General features: G+C 39.9%; 1 pseudogene; it reads left to right on the top strand.

The window, feature by feature from the left end:
• On the top strand, positions 1-24,899 carry LOC100584858 (annotated as a pseudogene).
• The last annotated feature ends 317 nt before the right edge of the window (positions 24,900-25,216 follow it).

Genomic DNA, 25,216 nt, shown 5'->3' with positions numbered 1-25,216 from the left:
ATGCACACAGCAAGTCAACCTGAACATTTCCATGAAGAAGGCTGCTCCATCAAGGCGGTTAGAGCACTGGTTTCAAAATATATTTTTATGCCTGAAATTCTGCCATTTAAGAATGAATTTCCTCTCAAATCCCACATTCTGTTTTCAAAAGCAAATTTCCGGGGAAGTAATAGAAATGAGATGCTATCTAGCTCGAGAAAGATATTTATGATTGGTAGGAGAAGTAAGAAGGCAGACGAGCAAGTATATATATAAACGTTTTTCTCTACATCGATTTGGCCAAAGATCGGCACTGATATCCTCAAATCTCTTTCCCATAGACATGCTAGAGAAGTAATTCAGTCGGTATTTATTGAATTCCTGTTTTGCAGCAGATACTATTGTTATGCTAAATTGATAAAGACGGATAAGATCCCTGCCCTGAAGGAGTCCACCATCTGTTTTTAGAATCATACAGAATAGATGGTCCATAATAAAATGTGATAATAACAGCAGGACACGCTTTCTTAGGGCTTACCATGTGCTAGGTATTACTCTCAAGCGCTTTATTTTACCTGCATTAACTCATGCAGTCTTCACCATAATCCTATTATCTCATTTTATGCAGGAGAAAACTGAGACACAGAGAAGTTAAGAAATGTTTCCAGCTAGTAAGTCACAAAGCTAGGATGTCTTGCAGGCTGTCTCTCACAGAGCAGGAACACCGTCACCTTGGACAAACACCACCATTTTAAGTTCCAGCTCCCTTTCTAACCTCGTGTATCACTTCTCTTCTAACAACAAGCAGCCAGAAAGAGCAGACAGTAAAACACAGATAAGACAGCTTGGGCACAGAGGGAGGGGGGAAAGTCTCTTGGGTAACCACCAAATTTACACTCATACAATGGGCCCCAGTAAAACAGTGGGCCCTAATAAGCACCTTCCTTTCTCTTTAGGTGCACTAAGATAGGGAAGCTAAAAGCAGACTCTGGGGGATAAGCCTGCAGCTGCAGGAAGATGTGCAGGAACAGACACAAAAACTCTTCCTCCCAGATAAGCAAGACAAAGAGACATAGAAACGTTCTGAGCCTGTGATGAGCTCTCTGCCCTAAACCCTTAAATACTCTTAGTCTGTAAGAGAGAGTGCTCCTGACCTAATTTGGCCAGAAGCCCTTCTCAAGTTTATTCTCCAACATAAATCTGTCTTTGACTGTTGAGCTGCTTTTAGTGTTTCCTTCTTCCTTCTTCAATTCTCAGTCTCCAGTGATATTTCTTTTAATAATTTCATTACAATATCAGCATCATAAATCCTGAGAAGCAATGAGAGCATGGAGAAGTGACCAATTATTTCTGCCTAGGCTGTTTGGGAAGGCTTTGCAGGAAAGGTGGGATGTGAGCCGGGCTATGAGGGATGCATGGAGGGGAGTGTGAATAAACATCAGATAGAGGGTTAGAAAGTGCTGAATCAGAAAGAAGGGGACATCTTGTGGAAGCATGGGCATGTACCAAGCACACTATTTCCAGGGAGAACGATATTGTTATAATAAAAGATGATTGGAGGTGGAAGTGAAAGACAGAAGAAAGCAGGAAGAGAGAAGGAGATGGTAGAATGGAGCCTAATCATGAACGAGTTTCTTATCATGAAGTGCCCTTTGTAGAAAAGGCCATATATTCAGATTTGCCAGGAGAGTTTATACATGATTTTTAATAGTGTTAACACTCTAAAAAGCATTCTGATGTGTAAAATAAATTATGTGGACACCTTACTTCTCTATGAATCAAAGGAGAACTTGGCAATGAAGATTCAATAAAAGTGTGGAGGCTGGTTATGACTTGGCTCTGCCAAAAGCATTTGCAAGTCCAGCCAGTGCCAAGAATAGAGTGGGCAGAGCACTCCACCAACACAGTGGAGAGGAATCGGCTCTCTTCTACCCCTGTGGGAAGTACCTAGCACTTAACACCCACCGACCTCTGCACCATCAGATGTAGGTTGTACCAGCTCAGCCATTTACCACCAAGGACTCTTTCTCCTGCATTATTGGAGCTCATGCAGCAACCTCATGGCAGGACTAAGACTGGATCAGAACTCTAGTTTCTCTGCCCTACATTATGTGAATTATACCACTTAAACTTTTTGCAAATGTGAGTGAATCATGTTATATTTGGTTACATACTACTTGTTGTATGTGTAAGATCATACAGAACATGGACTCTTAATTTTCCAAACTTAAATGAATCATGCTAAGCCCCTGTGCATGCTAACCTACATATGTATTAGTGATAGTAGACACTGAAGGATAAGCCACAGGAAAATCGAGCATCTCTTTTAAAACACATTCCCAACTCATGATAATCCCCACAGAGGATCAGATAAAGAGATGCTCAGTTTTATCAAGTGGAAAGTCTCATAGTCAGCAAGATATGGTCGACACTTATGCTCATAAGACACATGACCAGGAGGGTACTGAAAATCTCAAAGTCATCTGCTCACAGATCCAATGATCATTATCACAGAGCTTCTTTAAACTACCAAACCTCTCCCATCGGTGGTCTGAATCCTCAGATCTACTGGTTTATTTCCCAGTCCACTCTGTCAAAATTGTTCTTTCTAGCATCCTCCAAATAAATCAACACGAAGGCTCTTTCCTCCTAGATGCCATGACACCACCCAGTGATGGCTGCTCTCCACCTCTTTCATCAGATCTGTTCTGTAGCTTTGCTTACTTCTATGGGAAGTTTGCTCCATACTTCAGGACTTGATCCTTCCCCCAAAACTTCATCTAATGGAATTATTCACTTCATGATTCTTAGTTGTGACCCATACACTGTTCATTTCTCCTTGAGCTCATGGGCAGGGTCTCTGGATAAATCTTAGATATTATGAAGAAAAGTACCTGGATCTAAGTCTGCTTTGTTATGGGGAAAATTATGAGAGTAATTCTACTTATCTCATGGAACTGTTGTGAAAATTACATAAGAAAATATATCATCAATCAACAAGTGAATACAGAAAAGGTTATATATATATGTATATATACATACACACATATACATACACACACACCATATATATATATATAATGAAATACTACTCAGCCCCATAAAAATAAATGAAATAATGGCATTCGAAGTAACCTGGATGGAATTGGAGACTATTATTCTAAGTGAAGTGACTCAAGAATGAAAAATCAAACATCACATGTTCTCACTCATATGTGGGAGCTAAGCTATCAGGATGCAAAGGCATAAGAACAATAAATTGGACTTTGGGGACTCAGGGTAGGGGGTGGTGAGGGATGAAAGACTACACACTGGATACAGTGTACACTGCTCGGGTGATGGGTGCACCCATCATCACCCATCACCACTCTCAGAAATCACCACTAAAGAACTCACTCACGTAACCAGACATCACCTGTTCTCCAAAAACCTATTGAAATTAAAAAGCTAAAAATTTTAAAAAGAAAGCAAATAAATGCAAGATTGTGAGATGTCTTATCATTTTAAAAAATAATGAAGTAAAAGGCAATACAACTATTCAAACAATTATGTAAATAAATTCTGTTTTGCATTTTAAAGAGAGAGAGAGAAAGAGGGAAATAGAGTTTCTCAAAGGAGGAAGTCTTTATATGTAACAGATTCACTGAGGTTAAGCTCTCTTTTGAGTATAGCTCAAGAGTGGAAGGGCCTGACTAGTTAGGTTTTGTTCTGGTCCCGCCACCTTAAATAATTAATCTAGGTTGAGAGTAGTCAACCCTGTTCCTCAATAGGGCATTTCAATACATTTTTCTTTTAAATTTTAAACCACAGTCATCTAGTTACAAATATTTCTGAAAAAAACTAACCTAATTGCTTATATTTCTCAATCATGATTTCATTTCTGTAATTTCACTTTGTTTTTTTAACTGCTGCCAGTTTTGCCATATAAAACATTGACAAAATCATTTTGCTGTCTTGCTAAAAATTTCTTTGGTATGTTTCCATTTCCTATTGATGTCAAGGCTGATTATGTTGAGTTTAACATTTGAAGCTTTTTAACATCTGGTTCCGATCTCTGTCACCAATTTTATTCCTATTTCTCTTTTATTCTTGACTTCTCCACAAGCCAACTCAAACTCCTTTGTAATTTTCCAAACCAACGCTAACAACATGGTCTGGATTCTCCAGTTCAGTCCTAAATTAAGCTATTCTATTGCCATGTTAGGCCATGTTACTCACATTGTGCTCGATCATAGATCCTGAATTTTGGTGTATTTCTCACATATTCCCTGCTTTTGGTGACTCTGAGTCCTAGTCTTCATGTGGCCTCTGTTTGGGATATCAGTTTCATTGTTCTTCATAGGACCAAATTATGCTCATTTTTCAGGACACCATCCAAACATTGTTTTCTTGCCAAAGCTTTCCTTAATGCTCCAAGCTAAAAGAAATGTTTCTCCTTTGAAATCTCATTTTCTTTGGAAGTACATATACTCTTGACAAATACCACCCATCTGAGAAAAAAACAGTATGAGTAAAGTGAAATAGGATGACTGTAGTTTTTAACTAAACAGAATACAAAGATCTAGAAATTTATATGAAATAGTAAGACCAGAATCAACCTTAGAGTAGTAGATCTGATGTTCAGTTTCAGCAAGTTTGTCATGAGGGTTTGAAATACACTCACAAACTCTGATAAGTAGTTACATTTATGATGCCATGAAAACTCAAGACATTTATTGCTAACGGATCCATAGTGGTTGTGACAATTGGGGAACAAAGGTCACCACTAAGACAACATATACTCAATATGTCTCAACTGTATGCTTCATTTTAGAGAACAGCAATCTTTGATAATTTTTCGTATAGTTCTAGTTATAGCTGTGCACTTAGATAAAAGGGAAGTAATAAACATACAGGGTATGTTAGATTTTAGAATTGTATATTGTAAATTTGTAATGAATCTGAGAGTATGAATTTGCCACTCCTGGTCATAAGAATGTTTTCTTGTTTTGATTCTTAGCAACCTAGGAGCTGGAAAACTTGGAATTTCCCTTTCACGGATATGCCAGTAATAGGATTTAATCCCCTCCCTCTTCAGAGTCTCATGTTCCTGTAATATGAGAAAAGGGGTGACTGCATTGGGCTCCGTGCCTCTGGGCAAGCTCTCTATCACAACATGGGAATGTTAAGCGCATAACCTACCAAACTGAAAGCAAGTCACTGGGCACAGTCTCCATTGCAAGTCCTGGAGGGTGGAAGGGAGGTCTGATCAAGAATGAGGAACTTGCTTTTGTCCTCTCCTTGCCTTTTTGGCTGTGATCCAAAAGAAAGACATGCAGGCTCTCCTAGAATCTTCAAATCATCCCTAGTTCTTCTGGTCTTTTCCCCGGTCTCCGTCCCTGCTCTAATACGACAACCATGGTCCCTATCTCCTATTTAGTCTATATTAGCTCTACAGATAGGATTCTGGCGGCATGTTAGTTATGTGATGCAGTCTAAGAAGTCAGTAACTGGACAATAAATTGTGCCAGCCTGGACGCCACATGATAATCTGTATTCTGCAAACTGTGCTCTATCGCCCCCTGATGGACATAGAATCATCTCCAACGTTAGCACAGAATGACCAATTCTCCTTGGCTTTGGGGGTAACCATGATGTGTGTTTTCGGAAGGGCAGGGACAGAGGAGGAAATTTGTTTTACAACTTCATTGGTAATTTGGAAGAAATGACAACCTCTGCATAGATATTTATGCACAGAGTAGATCTGATCATGTTAATTCCCATGCATTAAAATATTTTATGTCTCCTTACTAACTTTAGAGTAAAATCTACTCTAATATGATACACAATGATTTTTATAATCTGTCTGTATCTCAGTGCCCAGCCTCATGGCCTTGTCCATTTTCCCCATCAGGCCTTACACTCTAAACTCACCAAATTATTTGTCATTTTTCCAAAACTAACTATATCAAACTTTGGTATATTTTGATAGGCTGTTTCCACTCTCTGGGATGCAATTCATTGTTTTCAAAATCTGTCAAAATTCTCCTGCAAAAAGTCTGACTTGATACTGGTGAGAAGACATAGGCTATGCTTCCTCTGTATTTTAATTTTAGATTATAAATACCATAATATTTCACCTTACATTACATTGCACTTTCCAGGCTGTGTTTCTGATTTCTACATATGTTATACTTCACATATGCTGAAGGGACTCAATTAAAAGAAGATAAGCTATACATACATTATCAAATAATGGAGAAGATATAATTTATATTTCAAAATATAAAATATATTCCAAAATATAAAATTTTTCAAACAATAGTATACAAAATTACATGTAGGTTTAAAATTGAATCGAACATGTAGAAACATATCAACATGACCATTTCAAACATATAATGAAATAAGTTACAATTAATGCAAAAGAAAACTGAACTAATAAATATAGATCGTTAATGTGACTATTAATTTTAAAAAATATAGTATATACAATGTGATATGATGATACCATTTTATATCTACTGAATAAGCAAACTAATATTAAATAGTAAATAATCAAGCTATATATTAACAAAGCTACAGAAACCCCACAACATTTTTACACTACTGGTAGCATTTATTGATTTATGTGTTCATTCCAGGAGTATTTATTATCTATTCTATATTTTGTATAGTGACAGGAGTTGAATTTACCAGTCCAACAAGGCATTTTACCTTACCCTGAAGGTGATGATTGCAACAATATATGAATACACAGAATTTTATGGCAGCATTTAAGAGGACTACCTGTCTCAAAATGGGGAAAGATATGAGAAAAAAAACATGCAATAAGGGAAGAAATATTAAATTTTATAACGGATAATAAAAGCTCTACAAAAAAAAACATCATGGAGGAAGAAAAAGAGCAGGATTTGTGAAAGTACAAAGGAATAAAGCAGCATGATTCATTCAGAAGTTTAAAACACATTGATGACATCCTTCAGAAAAGGAACTTTTAAATACAAATAAGATAAATTGATATGTTTATATACTTTGGCCCTGTGAGTCTAATATTGAGAAATTATTCTAAAGGAAAAATATATGTAATGCCATTTCATTTCAAATGGCAAGAACAACGACATTTAAATATTCAGATATGGATAACAGGTAAAATATAATATGTTGACTTAATAAAACATTATATGGCCATTACTATTGGTTATGAAAATTACGTAGCAGCATGGAAAAAGGATCATAGAATAATTTAAGTAAAAGAACAAAACAGTACATTTCTCTTACTAGGTCTTAAAGATAGTTTCGTGTATTCTTTTCTAGAAGCTTTATATCTTAATTTTCTCTGTTCGTATCTATCTTAATTTTCTCTGTTCGTATCTATGACCCATCTCAAATTAATTTTTGTTCGTGGTCTGGAGCAAAGATTGATGTTCATTTTGTCCCCATGTGAATATTCAGTTGTTTCAGCATAATTTGTTTAAGAGACATCTTTCCCTACTGAGTTGCTGTGAGGTTTCAGTCGAAGAATATTGGGTGGGTCTACTTTGGACTTTCTCTTCTATTTCTTTGATCTGTCTATTCTTATGTCAATTTCACATTGCATTGATTATGGCAACTTTACAGATAATCGTTTTTTCCTTTGTTGGTTTAAAAACATTTTATTTTATAGGCATACAATTTTAATTGCCTATATTTAAGGTGTATAACATCATGTTTTGTTATCCTTGTACATAAACACAGTGAAATGATGACTACAGTGAAGCAAATCAACATTTCTTCACATTTACTTTTGTTTGTGTAAAAGGACCTGAAATCTACCATTTTGGCAAATATCCAGGATAAAATATGTGATATGCACATTAGTCTTATTTATCCTACATAACTGCAACTTTGTACCCTTTGACCTACATCTCCTCATCTTTCCCCAACCTGGTCCTGCCCCTAGTAACAACATTTGTACTCTGTTTCTGTGTATTCAATTTTTAGATTCTACATATGTGAGATCATGAAATGTTTTTATTTCTGTGTCTGGCTTATTTCCTTTTCTTCACCAGCTTCATTGCGGTATGATTGACAAATAAAAACTGCATATATTTAGGTTATACAAAGTGATGTTTTTATATATACATACATTGTGAAATGATTACCAAACTCAAGATAATTAACATATTCATCGCCTCACATATTTATTTATTTATTTATTTTTTGCATACAGGGAGAACACTTGAAATCTACTCTCTTGGCAAATTTAAGATATAAAATGCATCATTATTAGCTACAGTCACGATGCTGTACCTTAGGTCTCTATTAATTATTTGTCTTATAACTGAAGGTTTGTACCATTTGGCCAATATCTTCCCCTTTCCCTAACCCATGTCCCTGTCAACCACCATTCTACTCTGTTACCATGAGTTCAACTTTTATTTTTTTAGATTCCACGTATCAGGGAGATTATGCAGTATTTGTCTTTCTGTTTGGCTGATTTGACTTAGCACAGTGTACTCCACATTCGCGCATGTTGTTGTGAATGGTAGGAATTCCATCTGTCAGTGAACACTTAGGTTGTTTCTATATCTTGGCTACTGTGAATAATTCTGCAATGAACCTGGGAATGCAGATACTTCTACAGGCTATAGAAATCTGCCCTGATCTTCAGGGAACACATTCCAAGACCCTCAGTGGTCTTGGATCTAAAACAGATACAGACAGGAGGCAGGGAATACTGGGTTGAAAAGTGTGGAGTCTCTGGCAAGGGTTCCACCCTTAAGCCTGGACTCACGGCCCTAAATGAGAACTTCACATCCCCATTTTACTGTCGGAATGTTGCTTTTTCCAAAACCACCCTGTCCTGCTCTGTCCCTCACCCTGTGCCCATAAAAATCCCAAGCTCCACTGGCAGAGAAGCAGAGTGTGGTGGCAGAGAAGGAGAGAAGAGAAGAAGCAGCTGGACATTGGAGAAAAGCAGCTTGACTTTGGAGGGATGGCTTGATGGTGGGACTTCAGAGAAGAGTTCGACCGTCCCCAGGCAGGACTCCAGGGGAAGATTATCTTCCCACCCCATCCCCCTTCCAGCTCCCCTTCCCTCTGAGAGCCACCTTCACCACTCTATAAAATTTTCCACATACACCACCCTTCAATTCATTCACATGACCTGATTCTTCCTGGATGCTGGACAAGAACTCAGGTACCAAGAGGGCAGGGTGTAAAAGGCTGTCACCCTCACCCTCCACTGAGCTGGTTAACACTTAGCTGTCTGTGAATGACAGAGGCTAAAAGAGCACTGATTGTAACACATGCCCTCTGGGGATCTGGGGTTTGTAGACACCCCCTCCCAGACAGCAGAGCTAAAAGAGCATTGTAACACGCTTGGCAGTGCCCACACACAGCCTGCTCCCGCCAGAGAGGAGTGACTGGCCTATTCCAGCATTCATTCACTTCAGTTCCTGCACCCATTGGCTTGTGTGCTCCCTCCGGTAAGGGATTGATGGTAGCAGCTGAGTAAACGAGTCACCCCTTCATGAGCCGCATGAACGGGTCAAGGGAAATACCCAATCTCAAAACTATGAATAGTACCAAACTCTGTATGTTTTATGTTTTTTCCTCTACACACATACCTATGATAAAAGTTAATTTCAAAATTAGGTATAGCAAGAAATTAACTAATAATAAAATAGAACAATTATAAAATACACTGTAATAAAAGTTATGTGTAGGTGGTCTCTCTCTCAAAACAAAAATGTGTGTCCTCACCCAGGTCCATGGGCACAGGCCCAGGAGTAGGCCTAGCCAGGGACCACCCCTCTCCCTTCCCACGTCCCTTCCTCCTTCCATATCATTTAAATGGACCATGCCCTTTCCTTCCCAGCACTTTCCTTCCATATCACTATGAATAAGGACTCTGAAAAGTATTAGATTTGTTCATTGAAATATACACAATATGAATAGAGAGAATCCTTGGTATAAAATTAAATTATTCTTTATTTCATTTTCACCTTTCTACTTGCAGGAATTATATAATCTTTCAGTCAAACAATTTCTATTAAGCAACTAAAATGAGATTTGTGTTGAAAAGATACAGGAATTTGTAAGTTATGGTCCATATCCTTATGGAGGTCAATTAGAAGACTACACTAAAACATTTTAGAAAATAGTAAACAATGCAACACAGTGTGCAAGTGAGTCAGAATTTGAATGACTTCATGCAAGCATCCATTATGTGCTTTAGAAATCAGGGATGGCTATGTGGAGGAGGTTACTATCAACGGTAAATAGAAATGGTACTTCTAGATAGGTAGAGTAGAATGATTATAAGCAGAATATGGAATGGAGCAGTGTGTTTGTGGGACATTGAGACTGTTCTGAGGAGAATATTTTCCCTGAATAAGAGTAAGAGAATAAGATGAAGTTGGTGACATTAGGTAGGTAAGGCTTTGATCTGGATGAAATTACATTATAGTTTGAAAGCCATGTGGAATAATTTAGGTATGAAACTTACTCTTTTTTCTTCTGTTTTTAGCTTTATTGAGGTATAATTGATATACAAAAACTGCACATATGTTTTGTATACAATTTGAATAAGTTTGGACATGTGTACACATATGATTCCATCACCATAATCAAGGTAATAAACATAACAATCACCTCCAAAAGTTTCCTTTGTCTTTGTTTTTGGGGCGTGTGCGAGCACACACACACGCGTGTGCATGCAAAAAACATGTAACCACAGACTACCAGAGATCTTGTTTTCCTGCCAAAATGTTGCATTTCCCAAGATCACCCTGGCCTGCCACGCCCCCATAATGTGCCTATAAAAATCACCAAGACCCGGCCTGGGCGTGGTGGCTCACGCCGTAATCCCAGCTCTTTGGGAGGCCGAGGCTGGTGGATTAGGAGGTCAGGAGATCGAGACCATTCTGGCCAACATGGTGAAACCCCGTCCCTGCTAAAATACAAAAAATTAGCGGGGCGTGGTGGCAGGCGCCTGTAGTGCCAGCTACTGGGGAGGCTGAGGCAGGGGAATCACTTGAACTTGGGAGGTGGAGGCTGCAGTGAATAGAGATTCCGCCACTGCACTCCAGCCTGGCGACAGAGTGAGACTCCGTCTAAAAAAAAAAAAAAAAAAATCACCGAGACCCTCGCAGGCAGACACACAGGAGGCTGGAGGTCGAGAGGCGCACACCGACAGGCACCAGCATGCCAGCATGCCACCGACCGGCAGAAGCAGAACGACACAGTTTGGCAGGGGCAGTTGGAGGAGAGCCCAGGCCACTGAGTGGCCTGACTCCAGGGGAAAACCTTCCCACTCCATCCCCTCTGGCTCCCCGATCTGTTGAGAGCCACTTCCACTCAATAAAACCTTGCACTCATTCTCCAAGCCCAGGTGTGATCAGATTCTTCGGGTACATCAAGGCAAGAACCTGGGATACAGAAATCCCTTTGCCCTTAAGACAAGGTAGAGGGTCTAATGGAGCTGGTTAACACAAGCCGCCTATAGACGGCAAAACAAAAAACGCCCTGTAACACACACCCACTGGGGCTTCAGGAGCTGTAAACATTCACCCCTAGACACTGCCGTGGGTTGGAGCCCCACAGCCTGCCCGTCTGTATGCTCCCCTAGAGGTTTGAGCAGCGGGGTACTGCAGAAGCGAGCCACATCCCATCGCACACCCTTCGAGGGAGACAAGGAAACTTTTCTCGTTTTTCTACCATCACGTTGATTTTTTTCTAAATTTTTTTACATATATAGGAAACAGCTGTCTTGGGTTACAATTAGTAAGATGATTCTAATAAAATAATATCCACAGAAAAAGTATGAGAGTCATTCTGTGAGTAAAAAACTTCTATTAGCCTCATCCCCCAAGACGAGGTGATTGATTTGTTAGCTCCCTATAATGCTTGAGGGTCTAGAAAATAGTAGTGACTTTTAGACACTGTTCAGATGCAAAAAATTGAAATCAAGAGATGGAAGCCATGAAACTGTAGTTCAATTAAAAGAAAAATTAGAGTCTGAAACATAAGGTGGAGAGATCTAAAAGATGTGAAGGCAAACAAAATGCACAAAATTTTCTAGGGTTGTTTTTTGTTGTTGGGGGCAGAGAAAAGTTTTTGCATTAAATTAACTTCTTATTTTAGAATAATTTTAAATCTATAGAAAAGTTGCAAAAATATTATAGAGATTTCCCATATACCTTGCACCCAATTTTTCCTTGTACCCAGTTTAAATGTATCAAGTTAATATTACAATGGAATATTTGTCGCAACTAATGAACCAATGTTGAAACCTTATTATTAGCTAAAGTTCATATTTTATTTTTATTGTCTTAGTTTTAACCTCTTTTGTTCTTGGTTGTCCTGGCTAGAGATTTATCAATTTTATTCACCTCTAAAAATAAGTAATTTTGATTTTTTTGGGTTTTTTGTTTTCCTATTTTAAGTTTTTAAAATTCTGCTCTAAATTGTTATTTTTCTATGCTTTTAAAAATATTTACTTGTCTCTTCTGTGGATTCTAAGGTATAAGCATAGTTTATTAATTTTAGATCTTTCTTATCTAATTTATTTTTTAATATTTTAAATTTCCCTTGAAGCACTACTACATTCCACAAATTTTTGTAAGTTGTATTTTAGTTTTCATTTAGTTTAAAATATGTTTTTGTTTGTCTTAAAACTTCTTTAACCTATAAGTTATGTAGATGCATGTTGTTTATTTTCCAAGAATTTGGGAAATTTTCATTTTCTGTTATTGATTTCTAGTTGTTGTGGTCTCTAAGTGAAATAAACCAGTCACAGCAGGATAAATGCTGCATATCTCCATTTATATGAGGTATCTATAATAGTCAAACTCGTAGAAGCAGAGAATCCAATAGCGGTTTCCAGGAGCTAAGAGGAGGGAGAAACAGGGAGTTGTTCACTGAGTATAAATTTTCAGTTATTCTAGATGAATATGTTCTAAAGATCTGCCATACAACATAGTGCGTATAGTTAACACAATGGACTTCAAAATTTGTTAAGAGGGTATGTCTTATCTTAAGTATCCTTACTACAAAAACAAACAACATAAATGGACACAAGAACACTTGGGGAAGTAATGAATATGTCAATTACCTCGATTGTGGTGATGGCATCAAGGATGTTTACATATGTCCAAACTCCTCGAATTATACACATTTAAATATGTGGTTATGTATCAATTCTACTTCAGTAAAATGGTTTAAAAACAAAAATATCCTTTCTTCCCCTTAAACTGTTTTGGTATTTTGCTTCATCTCTAAGATGGCTCAGATACAGATAGGCTAAGGCTACTGATGCAGGCCAGGTTGTTTGGAAGTTCTCCACAAGTAATGATCATGGGCATTCAAACACAGAGGTGCTGTTAACAGGGCAGAACAAGAAGCAGTAGGCATTAAGAGCATGTATCAGAGTCAGACTTCAGTGGAAACTGTTCACATGCAATCAGTCAGAGCCCCACAGCTGCTGTCAAAGTTACAAAGATTGGACACGAGGTCATGGAGTTTCTTTTTTTTTTTTTTTTTTTTTTGAGACGGAGTCTTGCTGTCTCCCAGGCTGGAGTGCAGTGGCGTGATCTCGGCTCACTGCAAGCTCCGCCCACCTGGTTGACGCCATTCTCCTGCCTCAGCCTCCCGAGTAGCTGGGACTACAGGCGCCCGCCACCACGGCCGGCTAATTTTTTTTGTATTTTTAGTAGAGATGGGGTTTCACCATGTTCTCCAGGATGGTCTCGATCTCCTGACCTCGTGATCCGCCTGCCTCGGCCTCCCAAAGTGCTGGGATTACAGGCATGAGCCACTGCACCCGGCCAAGGTCATGGAGTTTCTATGATGGGGTCTAGTAGTTGGTTGAACAGACTTGTGAGAGTCAAGGAACACAGAAAAAAATAGTCAACTGGCCAACGTAAAGAGTCAGAAATATGGAAGGATATGGAAACTGAGCTTTCTTAATACAGGTAAAATCGGGAGATATATTAAAATAAATAACTGGGATTTTATAAAAGATAACTGGGAAACGATCATTTCTGGGTTTGCAAAATCAGCAATAGTTTGTGTCGTTCAGGAGCTGACAATTTTGTATTCTATATTTCCATAAACTTTTCTAATGAAGTGTAGAACTGACTCAGAGTTGGGGATGATTGGCCTCTGCAAGAGATGGCAAACTGGGGAGTCAGAAGAAAAGAGGTGTCAGATAGCAAATTACTGGCTGCCTCACTTAAACCTGCTGGGTATTTTCTGACAATCTCCAACTATACTGTGATTTCTGTCCCCTTAACTATGTCTACTTTTTAAACTCATTTTTTTCTCTGATAAGACACACAAGAAACATTTGAAACATTTTAACATTTTAAAGTATGTGTCTGCTCAAGGCCCTCCATATAGTACCTGGGTATCACTACTGGTTACTCAGGGCCCAAGGGCTCTTCAGTTAGCAGGCGATGAATGCTGCCAGGACTGGGTCCTTTCCTTCAATGCAATGGGTTTCCTTCTGGCCCAGTGTGTGTCTAGAAACGTTGTCTGGGAGCTATGGCCTAGAACAGAGGTTTCCCCACTCTGACAGGTGCCCTCTCTTGCTGTGGCTGAGGTGACATCCAAGATGCAAGACAGAGTCCTCCCCACTCTTCCATTTCCTCAGGTGGAAGGAAGGGGTCTCTTTTGGAGCCACTAGCTGTGCAGCCTGAGGTTAGGGGAGGGGTGATGCCAGCACTCTCTTGGCTGCCCTGACTGGTGTCTCAGTATGTCATGTGTCCCCCCATTCCACTGTCTCTGGGCCTAGTTTAGCACTGGGTGTTGCCTAAAAGTTATAGTTCTTACAGCCTTCAAGTGTGCCTGGAGACATAGAGCGCTGTAGCCCGCAGTGGTAAGGTTTGCTGGAGCTCAAGTTCTGACTGCTGGGATCAGAGGTTTCCCTCTGGCTAGGGCTGGTTTAAATGCTCCCTTTGTGGGCAAACATCAGCTGAGTTTGGTCCATCTTTCCTTTCTGCTCTAACAGGACAGCACTGAGTTCAATGCCTCCCAGTTGCTGTGTTCTCCTGCCCCCAGTGCCCAGAGATGCTCTCATGACCAGGCTGCAGCTGCTGGGGGTGGGGGAGGAGTGGTGTCCATGATTCAAGACTGTTTATTTCTCTCTTCAGTGCCTCTTTCAGCGATATGCAGTTAAAACCTGGTACTATGCATGTTCTCCTGATTTTTGGTTCTTACGAAGGTGGTTTTTCTGTGTAGATGATTGTTAAGTTGCTGTCCTTGTTGGGGGGATGATGGGTGGAGCTTTCTATTCTGCCATCTTGTTCTGCCCTCCCCAATTATCGCTATTGTATACGTATGTTTGAAACTGTGATAACCAAAAATTACTTTAAAATTACAAGTAAGACCTTACTCCAGGAGGACTTCACTATTATGAGTGAACTCTACTGCTGTAGACAAAAAGTGCTGACAAGAAAGTGGCAGAAAACCATTTCCTATTCCATTAAAAAATTTCAAATGTTATCACATTTTTACATGACTCTGATTTAAGTAATAACCAAGTAGTAAGCATGTGAAAACTGCCAGTAACAAAACTTGAGATCATTTTACTATTAATCATTAGTATTACACTGAAAAAAAATATCTTGGCACTGTGAGGCAAAGTACTACAAAGAATATTACATTTTGACTTTATATTTACCCGTTCTCAGCCATGACCTGCAGTGTAAGTATAGAAACCACAGCAGACATTTTAGTGATAGGAAGGCACCCACGCACTTAAAAGGAGTTTAGATGCAACTGGCAATTTGGGAAAGACAAAAGCTCTTGGTTTTACTTATTTCATGCTGCGAACCGAGTTGAGTCCCTTTATTCATACACCACTTATTGAACAATCTATGCATGTATAAGTAATAAGCACAAATATGGACTCTGGTCTAATTAAAATTACTCAATAAATGCCAGGTATAACCTTTATAATTTTTCTTTTTTTTAAATTATTATTATTATACTTTAAGTTTTAGGGTACATGTGCACAATGTGCTGGTTTGTTACATATGTATCCATGTGCCATGTTGGTGTGCTGCCACCATTAACTCGTCATTTGGCATTAGGTATATCTCCTAATGCTGTCCCTCCCCCCACTCCCCACCCCACAACAGTCCCCAGAGTGTGATGTTCCCCTTCCTGTGTCCATGAGTTCTCATTGTTCAATTCCCACCTATGAGTGAGAACATGCAGTGTTTGTTTTTTTGTCTTTGCGATAGTTTACTGAGAATGATGTTTTCCAGTTTCATCCATGTCCCTACAAAGGACATGAACTCATCATTTTTTATGGCTGCATAGTATTCCATGGTGTATATGTGCCACATTTTCTTAATCCAGTCTATTGTTGTTGGACATTTGGGTTGGTTCCAAGTCTTTTGCTATTGTGAATAGTGCCGCAATAAACATACGTGGGCATGTGTCTTTATAGCAGCATGATTTATAGTCCTTTGGGTATATACCCAGTAATGGGATGGCTGGGTCAAATGGTATTTCTAGTTCTAGATCCCTGAGGAATCGCCACATTGACTTCCACAATGGTTGAACTAGTTTACAGTCCCACCAACAGTGTAAAAGTCTTCCTATTTCTCCACATCCTCTCCAGCACCTGTTGTTTCCTGACTTTTGAATGATGGCCATTCTAACTGGTGTGAGATGGTATCTCATTGTGGTTTTGATTTGCATTTCTCTGATGGCCAGTGATGATGAGCATTTTTTCATATGTTTTTTGGCTGCATAAATGTCTTCTTTTGAGAAGTGTCTGTTGATGTCCTTCGCCCACTTTTTGATGGGGTTGTTTGTTTTTTTCTTGTAAATTTGTTTGAGTTCATTGTAGATTCTGGATATTAGCCCTTTGTCAGATGAGTAGGTTGTGAAAATTTTCTCCCATTTTGTAGGTTGCCTGTTCACTCTGATGGTAGTTTCTTTTGCTGTGCAGAAGCTCTTTAGTTTAATTAGATCCCATTCATCAATTTTGGCTTTTGTTGCCATTGCTTTTGGTGTTTTAGACATGAAGTCCTTGCCCATGCCTATGTCCTGAATGGTAATGCCTAGGTTTTCTTCTAGGGTTTTTATGGTTTTAGGTCTAACATGTAAGTCTTTAATCCATCTTGAATTAATTTTTGTATAAGGTGTAAGGAAGGGATCCAGTTTCAGCTTTCTACAGATGGCTAGCCAGTTTTCCCAGCACCATTTATTAAATAGGGAATCCTTTCCCCATTGCTTGTTTTTGTCAGGTTTGTCAAAGATCAGATAGTTGTAGATATGTGGCATTACTTCTGAGGGCTCTGTCCTGTTCCATTGATCTATATCTCTGTTTTGGTACCAGTACCATGCTGTTTTGGTTACTGTAGCCTTGTAGTATAGTTTGAAGTCAGGTAGCGTGATGCCTCCAGCTTTGTTCTTTTTGCTTAGGATTGACTTGGCGATGCGGGCTCTTTTTTGGTTCCATATGAACTTTAAAGTAGTTTTTTCCAATTCTGTGAAGAAAGTCATTGGTAGCTTGATGGGGATGGCATTGAATCTATAAATTACCTTGGGCAGTATGGCCATTTTCATGATATTGATTGTTCCAACCCATGAGCATGGAATGTTTTCCCATTTGTTTGTATCCTCTTTGATTTCATTGAGCAGTGGTTTGTAGTTCTCTTTGAAGAGGTCCTTCACGTCCCTTGTAAGTTGGATTCCTAGGTATTTTATTCTCTTTACAGCAATTGTGAATGGGAGTTCACTGATGATTTGGCTGTCTGTTTGTCTGTGATTGGTGTACAAGAATGCTTGTGATTTTTGTACATTGATTTTGTATCCTGAGACTTTGCTGAAGTTGCTTATCAGATTGAGGAGATTTTGGGCTGAGACAATGGGATTTTCTAGAAATACAATCATGTCATTTGCAAACAGGGACAGTTTGACTTCCTTTTTTCCTAATCGAATACCCTTTATTTCCTTCTCCTGCCTGATTGCCCTGGCCAGAACTTCCAACACTATGTTGAATAGGAGTGGTGAGAGAGGGCATCCCTGTCTTGTGCCAGTTCTCAAAGGGAATGCTTCCAGTTTTTGCCCATTCAGTATAATATTGGCTGTTGATTTGTCATAAATAGCTCTTATTATTTTGAGATACGTCCCATCAATACCTAATTTTTTGAGAGTTTTTAGCATGAAGGGTTGTTGAATTTTGTCAAAGGCCTTTTCTGCATCTATTGAGATAATCATGTGGTTTTTGTCTTTGGTTCTGTTTATATGCTGGATTACATTTATTGATTTGCGTATGTTGAACCAGCCTCGCATCCCAGGGATGAAGCCCACTTGATCATGGTGGATAAGCTTTTTGATGTGCTGCTGGATTCGGTTTGCCAGTATTTTATTGAGGATTTTTGCATCAATGTTCATCAAGGATATTGGTGTGAAATTCTCTTTTTTGGTTGTGTCTCTGCCAGGCTTTGGTATCAGGATGATGCTGGCCTCATAAAATGTGTTAGGGAGGATTCCCTCTTTTTCTATTGATTGGAATAGTTTCAGAAGGAATGGTACCAGTTCCTCCTTGTACCCCTGGTAGAATTTGGCTGTGAATCCATCAGGTCCTGGACTCTTTTTGGTTGGTAAGCTATTGATTATTGCCACAATTTCAGAGCCTGTTATTGGTCTATTCAGAGATTCAACTTCTTCCTGGTTTAGTGTTGGGAGGGTGTATGTGTCGAGGAATTTATCCATTTCTTCTAGATTTTCTAGTTTATTTGTGTAGAGGTGTTTGTACTATTCTCTGATGGTAGATTGTATTTCTGTGGGATCGGTGGTGATATCCCCTTTATTATTTTTTATTGGATCTATTTGATTCTTCTCTCTTTTCTTCTTTATTAGTCTTGCCAGTGGTCTATTAATTTTGTTTATCTTTTCAAAAAACCAGCTCCTGGATTCATCAATTTTTTGAAAGGTTTTTTGTGTCTCTATTTCCTTCAGTTCTGCTCTGATTTTAGTTATTTCTTGCCTTCTGCTAGCTTTTGAATGTGTTTGCTCTTGCTTTTCTAGTTCTTTTAATTGTGATGTTAGGGTGTCAATTTTGGATCTTTCCTGCTTTCTCTTGTGGGCATTTAGTGCTATAAATTTCCCTCTACACACTGCTTTGAATGTGTCCCAGAGATTCTGGTATGTTGTGTCTTTGTTCTCATTGGTTTCAAAGAACATCTTTATTTCTGCCTTCATTTCGTTATGTACCCAGTAGTCATACAGGAGTAGGTTGTTCAGTTTCCATGTAGTTGAGTGGTTTTGAGTGAGTTTCTTAATCCTGAGTTCTAGTTTGATTGCACTGTGGTCTGAGAGACAGTTTGTTATAATCTCTGTTCTTTTACATTTGCTGAGGAGAGCTTTACTTCCAGAACCATGTGATCAATTTTGGAATAGGTGTGGCGTGGTGCTGAAAAAAATGTATATTCTGTTGATTTGGGGTGGAGAGTTCTGTAGATGTCTATTAGGTCCACCTGGTGCAGAGCTGAGTTCAATTCCTGGGTATCCTTGTTAACTTTCTGTCTCGTTGATCTGTCTAACGTTGACAGCGGGTTGTTAAAATCTCCCATTATTATTGTGTGGGAGTCTAAGTCTCTTTGTAGGTCACTCAGGACTTCTTTTATGAATCTGGGTGCTCCTGTATTGGGTGCATATATATTTAGGATAGTTAGCTCTTCTTGTTGAATTGATCCCTTTACCATTATGTAATGGCCTTCTTTGTCTCTTTTGATCTTTGTTGGTTTAAAGTCTATTTTATCAGGGACTAGGAGTGCAACCCTTGCCTTTTTTTGTTTTCCATTTGCTTGGTAGATCTTCCTCCATCCCTTTATTTTGAGTCTATGTGTGTCTCTGCACGTGAGATGGGTTTCCTTAATAGAGCATACTGATGGGTCTTGACTCCTTATCCAATTTGCCAGTCTGTGTCTTTTAATTGGAGCATTTAGCCCGTTTACATTTAAAGTTAATATTGTTATGTGTGAATTTGATCCTGTCATTATGATGTTAGCTGGTTATTTTGCTCGTTAGTTGATGCAGTTTCTTCCTAGCCTCGATGGTCTTTACAATTTGGCATGTTTTTGCAGTGGCTGGTACCAATTGTTCCTTTCCATGTTTAGTGCTTCCTTCAGGAGCTCTTTTAGGGCAGGCCTGGTGGTGACAAAATCACTCAGCATTTGCTTGTCTGTAAAGTATTTTATTTCTCCTTCACTTATGAAGCTTAGTTTGGCTGGATATGAAATTCTGGGTTGAAAATTCTTTTCTTTAAGAATGTTGAATATTGGCCCCCACTCTCTTCGGCTTGTAGAGTTTCTGCTGAGAGATCAGCTGTTAGTCTGATGGGCTTCCCTTTGTGGGTAACCTGACCTTTCTTTCTGGCTGCCCTTAACATTTTTTCCTTCATTTCAACTTTGGTGAATGTGACAATTATATGTCTTGGAGTTGCTCTTCTCGAGGAGTGTCTTTGTGGCGTTCTCTGTATTTCCTGAATCTGAATGTTGGCCTGCCTTGCTAGACTGGGGAAGTTCTCCTGGATAATATCTTGCAGAGTGTTTTCCAACTTGGTTCCATTCTCTCCATCACTTTCAGGTACACCAGTCAGATGTAGGTTTGGTCTTTTCACATAGTCCCATATTTCTTGGAGGCTTTGTTCGTTTCTTTTTATTCTTTTTTCTCTAAACTTCCCTTCTCGCTTCATTTCATTCATTTCATCTTCCATCACTGATACCCTTTCTTCCAGTTGATCGCATTGGCTACTGAGGCTTCTGCAGTCTTCACGTAGTTCTCGAAACTTGGCTTTCAGCTCCATCAGCTCCTTTAAGCACTTCTCTGCATTGGTTATTTTAGTTAAACATTCATCTAATTTTTTTCAAAGTTTTTAACTTCTTTGCCATTGGTTTGAATTTCCTCCTGTAGCTCGGAGTAGTTTGATCATCTGAAGCCTTCTTCTCTCAACTCGTCAAAGTCATTCTCCATCCAGCTTTGTTCCGTTGCTGGTGAGGAACTGCGTTCCTTTGGAGGAGGAGAGGCGCTCTGCTTTTTAGAGTTTCCAGTTTTTCTGCTCTGTTTTCTCCCCATCTTTGTAGTTTTTTCTACTTTTGGTCTTTGATGATGGTGATGTACAGATGGGGTTTTGGTGTGGGTGTCCTTTCTGTTTGTTAGTTTTCCTTCTAACAGACAGGACCCTCAGCTGCAGGTCTGTTGGAGTTTGCTAGAGGTCCACTCCAGACCCTGTTTGGCTGGGTGTCAGCAGCGGTGGCTGCAGAACAGCAGATTTTCCTGAACCGCAAATTCAGCTGTCTGATCATTCCTCTGGAAGTTTTGTCTCAGAGGAGTACCCGGCCGAGTGAGGTGTCAGTCTGTCCCTACTGGGGGGTGCCTCCCAGTTAGGCTGCTCGGGGGTCAGGGTCCCACTTTAGGAGGCAGTCTGCCCATTCTTAGATCTCCAGCTGCATGCTGGGAGAACCACTACTCTCTTCAAAGCTGTCAGACAGGGACATTTAAGTCTGCAGAGGTTCCTGCTGACTTTTTGTTTGTCTGTGCCCTGCCCCCAGAGGTGGAGCCTGCAGAGGCAGGCAGGCCTCCTTGAGCTGTGGTGGGCTCCACCCAGTTCGAGCTTCCTGGCTGCTTTGTTTACCTAAGCAAGCCTGGGCAATGGCAGGCGCCCCTCCCCCAGCCTCGCTGCCACCTTGCAGTTTGATCTCAGACTGCTGTGCTAGCAATCAGCGAGACTCCGTGGGCGCAGGACCCTCCGAGCCAGGTGCGGGACACAATCTCCTGGTGTGTCATTTTCCAAGCCCATTGGAAAAGCGCAATATTAGGGTAGGAGTGACCTGATTTTCCAGGTGCCGTCTGTCACTCCTTTCTTTGACTAGGAAAGGGAACTCCTGACCCCTTGGACTTCCCGACTGAGGCAATGCCTCGCCCTGCTTCGGCTCGCGCACGGTGCACTGCACCGACTGTCCTGCACCCACTGTTTAGCACTCCCTAGTGAGATGAACCCAGTACCTCAGATGAAAATGCAGAAATCACCCGTCTTCTGCGTCGCTCATGCTGGGAGCTGTAGACCGGAGCTGTTCCTATTCGGCCATATTGGCTCCATCCCCTCTATAATTTTTCTCCAGTGCTTATGTTCTTTGAATCTAGTATGTATTTGTACATGGTTTGGTTTCAGAAAGATGGCGTTTCTGGAAGATATAAATACTAACTCATGTATTATTTCTTTTATTTCTCACGGCTAAGTCAAATTTTTCATCTGCACTGCTAGAAAATCATCCTTCACATCTATATTGAAAAGCCACAGAGTCACCCTGAAAAACATTATAAACGTCTCTGAATTGTAGCTTTTGCATCTATAGAATGGGAATAATATTCTTGTACCCCATAGTGCTGCAGGGGAAAGAAATCATTTAATATTCATGAAAGTGCCTGAAGAGTTCTAAGCATGCGGTAAACATGAAATAAATAGAAATATCGCTTTATTTCTTTCTTTATTTATTTTTTGGAGATGAAGTCTCACTCTGTCGCCAGGCTGGAGTGCAGTGGCACAATCCCGGCTCACTGCAACCTCCAACTCCCTGGTTCAAGCAATTCTCCTGCCTTAGCCTCCCGAATAGCTGGGACTACAGGCATGTGCCACCATACCCAGATAATTTTTGTATTTTTACAAGAGACAGGATTTCACCATGTTGGCCAGGAAGGTCTCGATCTCCTGACCTCGTGATCTGCCCTCCTCGGCCTCCCAAAGTGCTTGGATTACAGGTATGAGCCACCGTACCCGGCCACCTTTCATCCTTACCTAAATATTCATACCTTTGTTTGCTGATACCTCAAAAACCTCTTACGCTATCTTTCAGATCTCTTTCTTTTGAACATAGAACCGTCATCACAGTGTCCTGTGCTCAGACCTTCTTAGCTTTCTTCCAAACTCTTGTCCTGAAGCTAGAGAGATATCCATATTTTTTCCTGCTTTGGTCTCTCTTGCCTCTGAGGAAGTGCTGTTAAAAACTCTGGTTTGAAGGTGAGCGCAAAATATACCAAGACGAAGTGCACACTGTTACTGTAGTCCAAGCATCATGCAAGGTTGCCATTCTGCAGTCCATGTCCTCCTACAGGCCCAGAAGGCTATGGACCACATCAGGTCAAGCCAGAGTACTTAGCACATGCTGGGCACCCCATCAGTGTTTCTGGAATGGATAAATTTGGTGTTTATTGTTTCTTACTCTGAATTCTCCTCGCTAGGAAACTCAAATCCTTCTTGGATGTGGAGTACAAATGGTTTGTACTAACCATTCGGTTACTTTTTAGAGCCCTAATTTCTATGTTTTTGAAGCAGCGCCAGTAGTCACAGTACTCACTTAAGGGGAATCTAGCCTAGATCAGTGTTGATACATCATCGTTTGCACTTTATGTGAATTTTTTCTTTCACATTAATTGTTATAAGTGAGGCTTCACTGATATGAAAAAAGAGGTAAAAGTAGGAGGGAAGTCATGAGTAGCTAAAATAATAGATGTAAGGTGAAACAGACAGGTTTTATCTCCTTGATTATTTACTTATTACATGCCTAATTTTGGGCAAATGTCCAACCGCTGTCATCCTCAGTTATGTAATAGTAAAATAGGTACATTAGCATTTGCTCTGCTGAAAGAGTCGAGAGGATTAGAAACAAGGCATGGAAAGTCCTTAGAACATTGAATCAAAGTTACCAGTACAGTTCTTTGGGTTTTCAGGGATTGAGCAGTACCAATATCCACTCTCATAGCATAGAACACAAATAGAGAAAGTTTTGAGATGTATCTGTGTATCCCATATTTCAGGGACCCCAGGGTCTTTTACCGCTAACATAGATGAAGAACAGGCAGGGAACTGCAACTACCTGGTTGAAAACCTTGAATTTTGTTTCACGTTTTATTGTGTTAGTGGGATAATGAATACCTAACTCAAATTTTCTTCTTCTCTTTCTACATAAAATTTCCAGAGAAAATAGTAAAAGAAAATCATTCCACAGTGACTGAATTTAATCCCGCTGGGCTAACAGACAAACCAGAGCTCCAGCTGCCTCTTTTACTCCTCTTCCTGGGAATCTATGTGGTCACAGTGGTGGGCAACCTGAGCATGATCACTCTAATTGGGCTCAGTTCTCACCTGCACACCCCCCATGTACCATTTCCTCAGCAGTCCGTCCTTCATTGATCTCTGCCAGTCCTCCATCATTACCCCAAAAATGCTGGTGAATTTTGTGTCAGAGAGGAATGTTATCTCCTACCCAGCATGCATGACTCAGCTCTACTTCTTCCTTGTTCTTGTCATATCAGAATGTCACATGTTGGCTGCAATAGCTTATGACCGCTACGTTGCCATATGTAACCCACTGCTTACAATGTCACCAAGTCTTAGCAGGTCTGCTCCTGGATGGTAGTTGGGTTGTATTTTATGGGCTTTATTGGTGCTACAGCTCACACAGTCTGCATGCTAAGAGTGCTTTTCTGTAAGGCTGATGTAATCAACCATTTCTTCTGTGATCTTTTCCCACTACTGGAGCTTTCCTGCTCCAGTACTTCTATCAATGAAATAGTAGTTTTGTGCTTCAGTGCATTTAATATCCTTTTCCCCAGCCTCACCATCCTTAGCTCTTACATCTTCATCATTGCCAGCATCCTCCGCATTCGCTCCACTGAGGGCAGGTCCAAAGCCTTCAGCACTTGCAGTTCTCACATCTTGGCCGTTTCTGTTTTCTTTGGGTCTGCAGCATTCATGTACCTGCAGCCATCATCTGTCAGCTCCATGGACCAGGGGAAAGTGTCTTCTGTGTTTTATGCTACTGTTGTGCCCATGCTGAACCCCCTGATCTACAGCCTGAGATAATAAAGATGTCAAAGTTGCCTTAAATAAGTTCCTTGAAAAACAAATTTCCTGTGAAAGTTGCCTTAAATAAGCTCCTTGAAAAAAGAAGTTTCCTATGAAGTGGGGTATTTTGCTTTAGCAAAAAATTTTAATTTCTGGAAAAGGTTTGATAAGGAAACAATCTAGAGACAGCAAGGTACGTCCACAAATAATGAGATGGCTGCTACTACTTGGTTATTTGGAAGAAAGGTGCCAAGGGTAAAGCTGAATTCATAGGATCAGTTACATGTTGGGACCATTTATGGGATGCCACAGAGTTCATCCACCCAGAGTAACACGTATCACTTCTAAACATTTAAAAAAAATTCGAAAGTCTCCATGTGTGATTATACTTTATATGTATGGAAT

This window comes from Nomascus leucogenys, chromosome 15, assembly GCF_006542625.1.
Source record: "Nomascus leucogenys isolate Asia chromosome 15, Asia_NLE_v1, whole genome shotgun sequence".
Classification (NCBI taxonomy): Eukaryota; Metazoa; Chordata; class Mammalia; order Primates; family Hylobatidae; genus Nomascus; species Nomascus leucogenys.
This window is presented reverse-complemented; position numbering and strand designations above follow the sequence as displayed.